The 11,525-nt window shown below is 44.1% G+C and overlaps 1 long non-coding RNA gene across 1 annotated transcript; it reads right to left on the bottom strand.

The window, feature by feature from the left end:
- Window positions 1–10,438: 10,438 nt before the first annotated feature.
- On the bottom strand, window positions 10,439–10,881 carry LOC134570852 (uncharacterized). Its single transcript, XR_010085170.1, has 3 exons — window positions 10,824–10,881; window positions 10,570–10,718; window positions 10,439–10,469 (listed from the first exon to the last, which is right to left on the bottom strand). It is a non-coding gene; the product is annotated as an uncharacterized LOC134570852 (long non-coding RNA).
- Between the last annotated feature and the right edge of the window lie 644 nt (window positions 10,882–11,525).

The raw sequence follows: 11,525 nt of genomic DNA, 5'->3' as shown, positions 1-11,525 counted from the left end.
GATCTGTGTGTGTTTCTGGAAGTATGGATCTATATGTGTCTAGGAGGTTGGATCTGTAAGTAGAGATCAGCAGCACTCCATATGAGAAGGCACCTCTGCCACAGGTCCTCACGTAAATTTGCATTGACACCCCTGATATAGATAATGCAGTAAAAGGAAATAATATTACCAAAATTACCCCAACTTTTAATATTGTAAAAATAAACTCCAAAATAATTCATTATTATAATAAGTTTAAATAAAAGCAATACTTACCATGAACGATCCCGGCAGAGGCTCGATTTAGTGGGTCTGACTGCAGTTACAGGCTGGACCCTATTTGAGCAGGAAGAGGCTCCAGTCAGGAGCATCTCATTTTGGACTATACCCAGCCTGGGAATATGGGATAAGAATATTATCAGTTCCAAACATCACATTTGATGATCAGAACTGTTCTGTATACAGATAGCGGCCATACCACCGTTGCTATCAGTTTATACACATTCCAGCTCACTGTTTAATGAATTGGGCTGTGTGCACATCTTGGCAGAGGAGAGAGATCCCAGTTCTATCTGTGTGTGTCGTATGGACGTCACAGACACAAATTGGACAAATTTGATCTTCCTTACCAGGATGTCAATCAAACAGCCAGTGGAAGGTGGAGCTTCATACTCCAAATCTCAAAAGATAAGATCTGAAAACTGACATTGAAGGTGAGTCCCTGCACCAGAACTACTTCAACAGGATAAAATAGTTTTGATGCAAGGTACAGTGTACATGTTAGGACATGTTTCTTTTCACCTCCAAACACTGTAATGAGAGCTTAGTCCAAGTTCTGCTTGCAGTTCATACATACAATCTATGTGCTTGTGGCTCGTACATGCCATATGCACAATGTAGACTACAATGATATCAGACGTACAGTATTGAGAATTACAATTGCTGCAACTGACAGATCTGTGGGGCTGACTTATGGCAGATATAAGCCACGCACAGAGACTCCATGCACCATCAATATTGCAGTGATGCAAAGTTGTGATGGTGCTTAGACTGATCCATTAATGACGGTGGGAGAGGAAGTTGGTGATGGTCAGTAGTGACGTGAGAGAGAGGGGTATTGATTAATGATGATGGGAGAGAGTGAAGTCTAATGGTGGTCGGAGAAGGCGTTGATACGTATGTTGACAATAATCTTCATTAGGCATCACCCCCTCCCTCTCTAATCACCATTAGACATCACCCCTCCTTTCTCCCATCACCATCTGACATCAGACCCTCTCTCTCACAGTTTAATTAGACGTCTCCTGTGTCTGGGTGTGTCTGTGTGGGTGTCTCTGGCTGTGTGTATGTGTGTGTAATAGTGTGTATCTGCCAGTAAATATATGTATGTGTGTCTGGCAGTGTCTGTCTTTATGTAAGTATGTGTATCTGTGTGTGATGTGGCAGTGTGTGTCTCTGTGCGTTGCAATATGTATTTGTTGTTGCATGTGTCTCACGGTGTGTATTTCTGTGCATCTCAGTGTGTACATGCGTATGTCTCACATTGTGTAACTGTATTTGTGTGCCTGTGAATAGATATGTAAGTGTGTGTGTGTGTGTGTGTGTGTACATGGAAGGCTATATATCTATGTGTCTGGGAGAAAGTGTCCCAGTCAGTGGGGTTGTATGCATTCTGATGTCAGTCCTGATCATCCCATCCTTCTCCCGCTTTCATTAAGATTACTAAGTGCAGCAATTGGCTGAGCCATAGTCTGTGCATGCCAAGTTGGCTCTCAATCTCTGCGAAGAAGACAGAGCTCAGTCCGAATTCTGAACGCGACATAAGCAAGCCACATGCACAATGTGGACAAAATTGATATGAGGAAGTTTGGACTAAGAGTACAAACTGCTGATTGACAGCTCTGAGGGGCCCGCTTATAACTGTGTGATTTTTACAAATCTCTGCAGTTCTAAGTTACTCAAAGAGCTGAGAGCAAGTTCAGGGTAATCTATTCACCATTAACACTGCAATGATGCAAAGTTGTGATGGTGCTTAGAATGACCTTTTAATGGTGGTGGGAGAAGAAGTTGGTAATGACCGATAGTGATGTAAGAGGGGGTGGTGATGCCTAATGATGGTGAGAAAGGGAAGGGGTAATACACATTACCCCTGCATTCTCTCATCACCATTAGACATCACTTTCTCCCTTCCACACCTTCATTAGACTTCTCCAGGGCTGCCATCAGGAGTGTATCTGTCTGTTTCTTTATGAGTGTTTCTGGCAGTGTGTATCTGTCTGACAGTGTGTTTCTGTATGGGTGTGTCTGTTAGTGTGTATCTGTCTGGCAGTGTGTATCAGATTGTGCGTCTGTCAGAGTTCATGTCTGTGTGAGTTTGTGTGTAATGCAGTATTTTAGTGTGTATTTGTAATGGGCCGCCAATGGGCTGTCTGGGTATATTTGTATGTGTGTCTGTGATTGTATATTTGTACGTGTGTCTGGCAGTGTATATTCGTGTATAAGAGTGTGTATGGCAGTGTTTAGATGTGTATGTGACTGTCAGAGTGTTTCTTTTTTTTTGTTAAATTCTTTATTTTTAGGTATGCAGGTAGGTACAACAGTGCCTGTGTCGCCACAACAGCGTTAGCAGGCTCGTTTCGCATATTTATATTAGTACAATAATGTGGCATGTTAGGTATGCATACATTTTGTAATTCTTAATTTTTCATCTGGACAAAGGTAGCATGCAAAATGTGTGCATTTACGGCTTATGCAAAAGCCCAGTATTTTACATCATAGATGAATGTAGTTATACAGTTGCCTATACTATACATGTAACAACAAGCGCATCTGACATTAGGCTTATTTAGCTACTTGCCAAGGATTTTTAAAATTATATGAATTTTGTATTTTTCAATGTAATAAATTCGGCGTAAACAATAAGACAAACGTTATAACATTCCGGCGTGTGCAAACGCCTGTGATACAAGTCGGTCAATGGAACATCAGTATACGGTGGGTAGGTCAGTACCCAATCTCTTTTTACTCATCTCTTTTCTACCGTCAGCCAGTGGAAATACACTAAATATTGCTACGACCGACTGTCTATTTGCCTTTCCGTCATCCTTCCTTCAGAAAGGAAATTATAGACATATAAAAGGAAATGAGGGGCCCCTATAGCGTGCGGCGGGGAATATGGGCGATCCGGACCATACCGTTTGTAACCACGTTGCATTCCTATAGGCACTTTCTATAGCGACTGCCTATCCTGCCATCTAGCTTCCCATAGTGCTCCTCTCACCTCCCTGTCCCAGTGGGCTGTTATCCCAGGGTTCCCAAATTTTTTGGAAAGCTGCTGTGGTGCCTTTCACCCTGGCTGTGAGGTCATCCATTAATCTACTATCCCTAACCTTAGAACATACTTCTGTAAAACTCGGTCCCTCAGGCGCCAACCACGCTGTCGCTATCGTTCTACGTGCACTTAGAGTGATTTTGTGCAATAATTTTTGCTCCCTCCTAGTCCACCCCTCCACTGACCTATTCAGGAGGTATACTCACGCGGGTCCAGAGCTGGTGATCTAGAAAAGATCTGTCGCGCTAAGTTCTCTACCGATTTCCAAAATCTATGCACGGTCGGGCATTCCCACCACATGTGAATGTACGTTCCTCTATTACCGCACCCCCTCCAGCAGTCATCAGTGGTTATTTTATGCATTCTTAATAGCTTCACTGGGGTTGTATACCATCGGAACATGGTTTCCATGCCTGTTCCTGAAGCGTCACGCATATTGATGTATTTTTGTTGGCCTCCCAGATCTCCTGCCATTCAACACCCTCCCGGGCCTCGCTCAGGTCCCTCTCCCACCGGTCCGTGTAAGTCAGTCTGCCCCACACTGAGTGTTTTCGGAGCTAAGGTGGGCATACAGCAGCGTTATTAAACCCTTCGGTGCTCTCTCTGCCGCGCACAGCCCCTCGAAGAAGGTCAGCTGTCTACAGGCTGCCGTTTTTATGTGGGGGCGGTTAGCAAAGTCTGCACGTATCTGAAAAAGTCGGACGGTGATAAGTGATGATGTTGCTGAAGGTCTGTGAACTGCACTATTTCTCCCCCCTGGAACATGTTGCCTATTCTCTGTAGACCGACTCTTTCTATGTTCCGAAATTCCCTCGCTGCCATACCCGGGGGGAAGGCTCTGTTTCGAAGCAACGGCGTTAGTGGGGACGGGAACGATGCCAGACCGTATTTGACGTTTGTCGCATCCCATATACGTATTGCGTTCAAGATTGCTGGGCACGTCGCCCTTATTATAGGTCTGTGTTCCCTCGGTACCCACATCGTAAACTGTGGAAGGTCCAATCCTGCCATGAGAGCCTCTATGTCTACCCATTTCCATTCGTCCGGTGGGGAATGCCACATCACCACCTGTGCCAGTTGGGCCGCCAGGTAATAAAAATAAAGGTTTGGTAATCCCAGTCCCCCTCTATCCTTTCTCCTGTACAAGACCTGTCTGGAGATCCTATGTCTCCTGTTCTGCCATATGAAATTTCCAATTGCGCGTTGCAGGGGTACTAGTTGTGTTTTTGTAATGCGTATGGGCAGCCTCTTAAACAAAAAGAGGATTCGTGGGAGAATATTCATCTTGACGGAATGAATTCTTCCTATCCACGAGATTGGTTTGTCCACTCACTTTTCTAGATCCCCTATCAGAGTTCTGAACATCGGCGTATAGTTTGCAGCATATAACGTGCTAGGGTCCGCAGTCAAGTTTATTCCCAAATATTTTAGGGAGTCAGATTCCATTCGCACCTGATGTGTGTCCCGCAGCCTGGTCACCGCATCCGGAGACATCCCTACCGGTAGGGCACTAGACTTAGTGATGTTTGCCTTGTACCCTGAAATCGCCCCATATTCCTTTGTCACTTCCCGTAGACCTCCCATCGAGTCCATCGGGTTCGTTAGGGTCAGGAGAACATCATCTGCGTAGGCGGAGACTTTGAACTCGCTGCCGCCCAGCATTACTCCCTGAATATTCGGGTGTCTATGTATCGCTTGTAAAAAGGGCTCCAAGGCCAGGACAAATAATAGGGGGGGGAGTGGACACCCATGCCTAGTGCCATTGTGCAATTGAAAAGGGCGTAACCGAGCCCCCGTGATCCGTACCTGTGCCCTCACGTTGCTGTACATCGCCTTGGTAAGCGCTATATATTCTGCCGGGAATCCCATGTGTGTGAGCAGGGTGAATAGGTATGGCCCCTGACCCGATCAAAAGCCTTCTCAGCATCTATGAAAAAGACCAACGTAGGTGTCCTCGTGACTGTTTGTTTCCAGATAAGATCTATATTCCTCCTGGTGTTTTCAAAAAGTTGTCTACCGGGTATGAATCCAACCTGATCTGCGTTGATGACTGAGTTCAAAAGCGGGTTCAACCCGTCTGCCTGTATTTTGGCTAGTATTTTCATGTTATGGTTGATGAGAGAAATCCGTCTGTAATTTGGTCCTTGCCGGGTTTTGGTAGCAGTACTTTAGTGGCCAGTGACATTTCCTGGTCGGGGGCGGACGCCCTTCTCCACTCCGCGAACAGCTTCACCAATCTCGGCGTGAGTTCTTCTCGAAAAACCTTGTAATAAGCTCCGTCTAATCCGTCGGGCCCGGGCGCCTTATTCCCACTCAAACCCGAGATAGCTCTATCCACATTTTCCTCTGTTATATCTGCCGCGAGACTGTTTATAGCCTCCCTCGACAGTTTAATCAACTCCAGTCCCTCCAGGAATATTAATATGTGTTCTTCACGTCCGTCCGGTTGTACATCTTCTGGGGTATGGTTGTATAATCGTTTGTAGAAGTCTTCAAATACAGAGGCGATATCTTGTGGGTTTGTTTTTATAGAGCCGCCTGGGTGTTTTATGGCTGTTATATGGGATCTGTCCTGTCTAGGTCTGAGCGTTCTGGCCAGGAGTGTGTCCGTTTTGTTGGCCTTCTCGTAATTTGTCCTCCTACCCCACAGCATTGATTTTGCCGTGTCGTCTAGCAGTAACTTGCGGATGGACTGTCGTACAGATTCTAATTGACGATATGTTCCTTCTTCCGGTGTCATTTGGTGCCGCTGTTCAAGATTTCTGAGTCGGGTCATGAGAGCTTCCAGCTGTTGGAATTTCAGTTTCTTTTTCCAAGTTGCAATTTTGATAAGGGCCCCCCTAATCACTGATTTATGGGCTGCCCATACCGTGCTCATCTGCATGTCAGGGTATCGTTTAACCGAAAATATTCCCGTATCTCGGTCCTTATTTGTTCCGTTATCCGTTCATCCCTAAGTAGTGAGTTGTTAAGTCTCCACGTCCAAGGGGTTGCCGCGCATAGGTTTCTTAGAGTGATGAACACCTCAGCGTGGTCAGACCAGGAGATATTTCCCAGTGCCGTCCCCGTTATCCGAGCCATGCTGATTATATTTACAAGGAACAAATCTATCCTAGAATACATCCCATGGGGCGCGGAATAGTAGGAATAGTCCCTTCCCCCTGGGTGTTGAGCACGCCACACGTCTATCAGGCCTGTTGCTGCTATAAAGTCCCGAAGCAGCTTATCCTGCTGTCAGAGTGTTTCTGTGTGTATGTGGCAGTATGTATTTTGTGTGTGTGTCTCACAGTGTGTTTTGTATTTGTGTCTCTGCAGGTATGTATGTATGTATACATTTGTGTGCGTGGAAGCTTGTGTATGTATTTGGTAGAGTGTGTGTTGTGTGGTAGTTCACTCAGTGTTTTGTATGAGTTCTGATGGCAGCCCTGATTACCCCATCCCTCTCTCAGTACCATTATGAATGTTGCATGCAGCAATCAGTGGAGCTACAGTCCATACATGTACGGTCTACAGCTCTTCTCTCAATCTCTCAGAAGGAGAGAGAGCTCAGTCCAAGTTGTGCGTGTGGCGATGGGGAAGAAATTGATATCAGACAGCTGGAACTCTCAATTCCAGTTTACAGATATCAATGTTGTCTGACAGTTCTAAGGAAAAAAACAAATAAGGAGCGCCTGCACACAAGTAGTGATGGTTAGGAGGAAGCAAGTAATGGAGTCGCAACACCAGCAATTAAATAAAGAAGGAGTTCATTCACCAGCACGTGGACCCAGCAACGTTTCGACACACAGAAGGAGTGTTTGCCAAGTCTGACTTGACAGACATCTTTTCCATGGGTTGAAATGTTGCCGAGTTCACGTGCTGGAGTAATAAACTCCTTCTTTATTTAATTGCTGGAGTTGTGAATCCATTACCTGTGTTTCTGTAGATAGTTCTGAGGATCTGGCTTATAGATGTGATTTTTACAAATCGCTGCAGTTCTAAGCCACTCACACACCTGAGAGCAAGTACAGAATACTCTATTAACCATCGACTTTGCAATGATGCAAAGTTGTGATGGTGTTTACAATGACCCTTTAATGATGGTGGGAGAGGGAGTTGGTGATGGCCAATAGTGATGTGAGAGGGAGGGTACTGATGAATAATGATGAGAGAGCGATGACTAATGGTGATGGGAGGGGGAGGGAGTGATGCTTATGTTGATAACAATCACCATTGGGCATCACCCCCTCCCTCTCCGATCTTCATTTACCATTAAACTTCACCCACCCCTCTCCTATCACCAGTAGGCATCAGACCCACTCTCTTACATATCCATTAGGCATCTCCAGGGCTGCCATCAGTGGGGTAACTGTGCGTGTCTGGCAGTGTGTATTTGACAGTGTGTATGTGCGTGGTGTGCTGTCTGTGTGTGCTTTTGGAATGTATCTCTGTTTGTGGCATGGCAGTGTGTATCTGTGTGCATGGTAGTGTGTTTATAAGTATTTGTCTCACAATGTGTATCTGTGTGTGAGTATGTATGGCAGTTTAGCAGAGTGTGTGTATGTGAGGGAATGTAGGAGTATAGATGTCGGTATGTCTTTGAGATTGTGTTGAGGGTGTATCTGTCAGTGGTTTTATAAAAGACACCACAATATCTGATGGCAGCTCATGGTCAATCTCCCCATCTCTCTCCCACCACCATTATGCACTGACCCCACTCCCATCACTATAAGACAACCCATCGCTTCCTACCATCACTAGGCTAGGCATCTCCTTGAGCCTTTCTCTGTCTCACAAGCAGCAGCATGAGCTACCACCCCATCCCTCTCACCATCCATGTAACCACACTGCAGCCTCCACCAGCAGGCCCAGGCCAGGATTAGCCTCGCTCTGAAGGCCCCCACTTACCCCGCCCTGGTACTTAGTGGACAGGGAACGCAGAAGCAGCCCAGATGAAGTCAGCCGCCGCACCATGCGCCCGTGGCCGGCCCCACAAGCTGCTACCGGTGGCGGAGCTAAGGGGGGGAGCAACAGGGCGGATGCCCCACCCCCCTCACCCGAGAAGCTAGGGACCAAATTAACCCTTGGACTAGATTTGAGGTTTTATTATAAAGACTTTGAATTAGGCTGTCTGATATTCTAGTATTTCCGAATTAAATTAAGTTATTGAACAGTGAATATGCCTGATTGTTTAAATTAGTCCTACATACTAATCTAGTTGACTCAAGCCCATAAACTTCAACCCTGAAAACACAGCTTTATATGCTGTTGATCCAAAATAAATCAAATATCTAATTTTAACCAATTATGCCACAAAAAGGGGGGGAGGGAGAGGGGGTGGGTGGAATCCTTCTTGACTCCATAATAACAATCAGATTTCTCAGAGGATAAAGAATCTTGGATCATCAATTCACGTACAGGTTACATACATATACACTCTTTATATGCAGTGATGTGGACAGTAACTCTGACACTCAAAGTCCAGGGAGTAGTCCCTCCTTCACAAAAGGCAGTTGGTGGGAGTGGAGTACACTGTTTGCTTTATTTCATGTCTATACTGTTATCATGATCCCCTGATGATAGCAATGCCTTTCTTCTACGGTGTACAGGCTCAGACATCCCAAAGAAAAGTGAATAGGTGATGTTAGAAAACCTTTCTAGGAGCAGACTGAGCATGTCTGAGATTTATCCTCAGATGGAGCAATTTCCTACAACGTTCCAAGATCTCGACATGCCCAGTTACCTCAACAGCTAATCCAGGCTACCATTAGCCAGGGGAGGGGAAAAGGTAGAACTGATATCATACAGTTAGATACAAAAGGCAAAGTCCTCCCTTTTCCACTGCCCCAGGAATATCTCAATAGTCCAAATCACCGCTAATAGTTTTTCTGTTTTTTTGTTTATGTTTTTACAGTTTGGGCCATTGCAACATTTATCCTTAAACAAATAGACCTGGGCTTCTTGAAGGACATCTGATGGTACATTGTCTGAAGTAAAAAAAAAAGTATAAAGTCACACTTGCTTCTATAATGGAGATACCACTGAGACTTTTAGTAAGAAATGCACACTTTTAAAACACACCCATAATATAAATATACAGTTCGGATAAAAGCAATGATTTTTCGAAAATAAGTAGAGCCAACTCCCATTCTGACAAAGCAAAACATGTTTCTATTTTTTAAAGTCTCATTTAAAGAAACACTTTAGGGTCGAAAACACAAACCTGTATTTCTGACCCTATAGTGTTAAAACCACCATTTAAGTGGCTTACCCCTCTGCACCCCCCTTTACCCCCCAATAAAATAATAAAACGTCCCTCATTTCCGTGCAGCGCTGGCCCGCCCCTGACTCGCCTCTTTGCTGACATCATCAGAATTCGTGATTTTAGCCAATCCAATGCTTTTCAGTAGGGAAAGCATTGGATTGGCTGAAATTAGTAAGGAGGTGGGACGGGGGCAGGGCCAAACTCCATTTGGCCAATCAGTACCTCCTCATAGAGATGCATTGAATCAGTGTATCTCTAAGAGGAAAGTTCAGCGTCTCGGAAAAGGCAGTGTTTACATGAAAATGCCTGCAGGGAATGATTATACTCACAAGAACAACTGCATTAAGCTGAAGCTGTTTTGGAGACTATAGTATCCCTTTAAAACTCCCGGTATATGTCTCACCATCAGAATATACTGCACATTGCCATTTGTAACTAAATCCACTCACTGTATTCTGTAAGCTAGATCAAGAACGGCCTTCGTATCTTTACGTGTTTCCTCAATACCAGATTTTGATTGGTTTCATTTCCTTGTATGTTTTATTTCCATTGCAGAATATGTTAAAGGAACATTATAGTGTTAGGAATACAAAGCTTTACTCCTAACACTATAGTGTCCCTCTGCCCTCCCCCCCTTGCGGCAATGTAAGGGTTAAATAACCCTTTAACCACTTACCTTATCCCAGCACTGAGGTCCCTCAGCGCCAGCTCTGATTGGCCCAAAATGTAAAATGGTCAAACTCTTACCTAGCTGTTCATATGTGTCTTCTTTCATCTTTCACTGGCTCCCAGATCCATCCATGGTCAGTCTCCAGGCTGGGAATACTTTATTTTTATTTTTATTTTTTATGTATATATTATTTTATTTTTGTCTTTTTTTTTGTTGTGTGCAGAATGCTATTGTGTATGATGTCTCTGCAATTCAAATAGAAACATGTTTTAGTGTTCTTTAGCCAATATGGTCCATGTTTGATTGACTTAATTAGCCCAAACCCTAAAAGCTTAAAATTCTTACTCCGTAAGTAGCTGTCAGACCCCAATGGTTACTCAGGTGATGGCTCCACATGCATGTTTTCTTAGATCTTCAACCTGTTCCTGAATCCATCCATGGTCAGTCTCCAGGCTGTGTATCTTCCACTGCGGAAACTTATTGGGTCGATGACTCTGCAATTCAAATATAAACATGTTTTAGTGAGTGTTCTTTAGCCAATATGGTCCACGTGTGATTGAATTAATTAGCCCCAGACCATAAAAGCTTAACATTCTTACTCAGTAGCTGTCAGACCCCAAAGTTTACTCAGGTGATGGTTCAACATATGTGTCTTTTTCCATCTTAAACTGGCTCCTGGATCCATCCAGTCTCCAGGCTGTGTATCTTCATGTGGAGAAATTTATTAGGTACAATGTATCTGTAATTCAAATATAATCACCATTCTCTGAGCATTATTCTGCCAAAATGGTCCATGCATTACTGAATTATCTAGCCCCAATCCCTAAAAGCTTAAAATTCTTACTCATTAAGTGGCTTTTAGACGCCAAAGTTTAGTCAGGTTACGGCTCGACATACACGTCTTCTTTCATCATCAACTGGCTCCTGGTTCCTTCCAAAGCCAATCACCAGGCTGAGCATTCTTCCGACCACCAGGTAGACACACCGGCAGAAGTTGGTTTTCATGGACTAAAAAAATATGGAAGTGAAAGTGTCTTAAAGTGTGTTGTTAATAGGTTCTTATACAAAAAAAAGTTCTAAAGCAGATTTTGATGCAAAATTAGTTTTTCAGACAATAATTTATAGATACTGTATTTGCAATATACTATGTGCAAAGTCTATGGAAGGGTTTTATACCATTACCACACCTTCCTTGGTGATGAAGTAAGTATAGTACAATCCCAATTGAAAAACTGTGATTTCAGGTTAGAAGACGGGTTATAGAAATGAAGTTATTCTACAAATATGGTGTAAATTGCAGC

The sequence above is a fragment of the Pelobates fuscus genome, chromosome 8 (genome assembly GCF_036172605.1).
Source record: "Pelobates fuscus isolate aPelFus1 chromosome 8, aPelFus1.pri, whole genome shotgun sequence".
Lineage (NCBI taxonomy): Eukaryota > Metazoa > Chordata > Amphibia > Anura > Pelobatidae > Pelobates > Pelobates fuscus.
The sequence above is the reverse complement of the archived record's forward strand: the minus strand, read 5'-3'. Positions and strand labels throughout refer to the sequence as shown.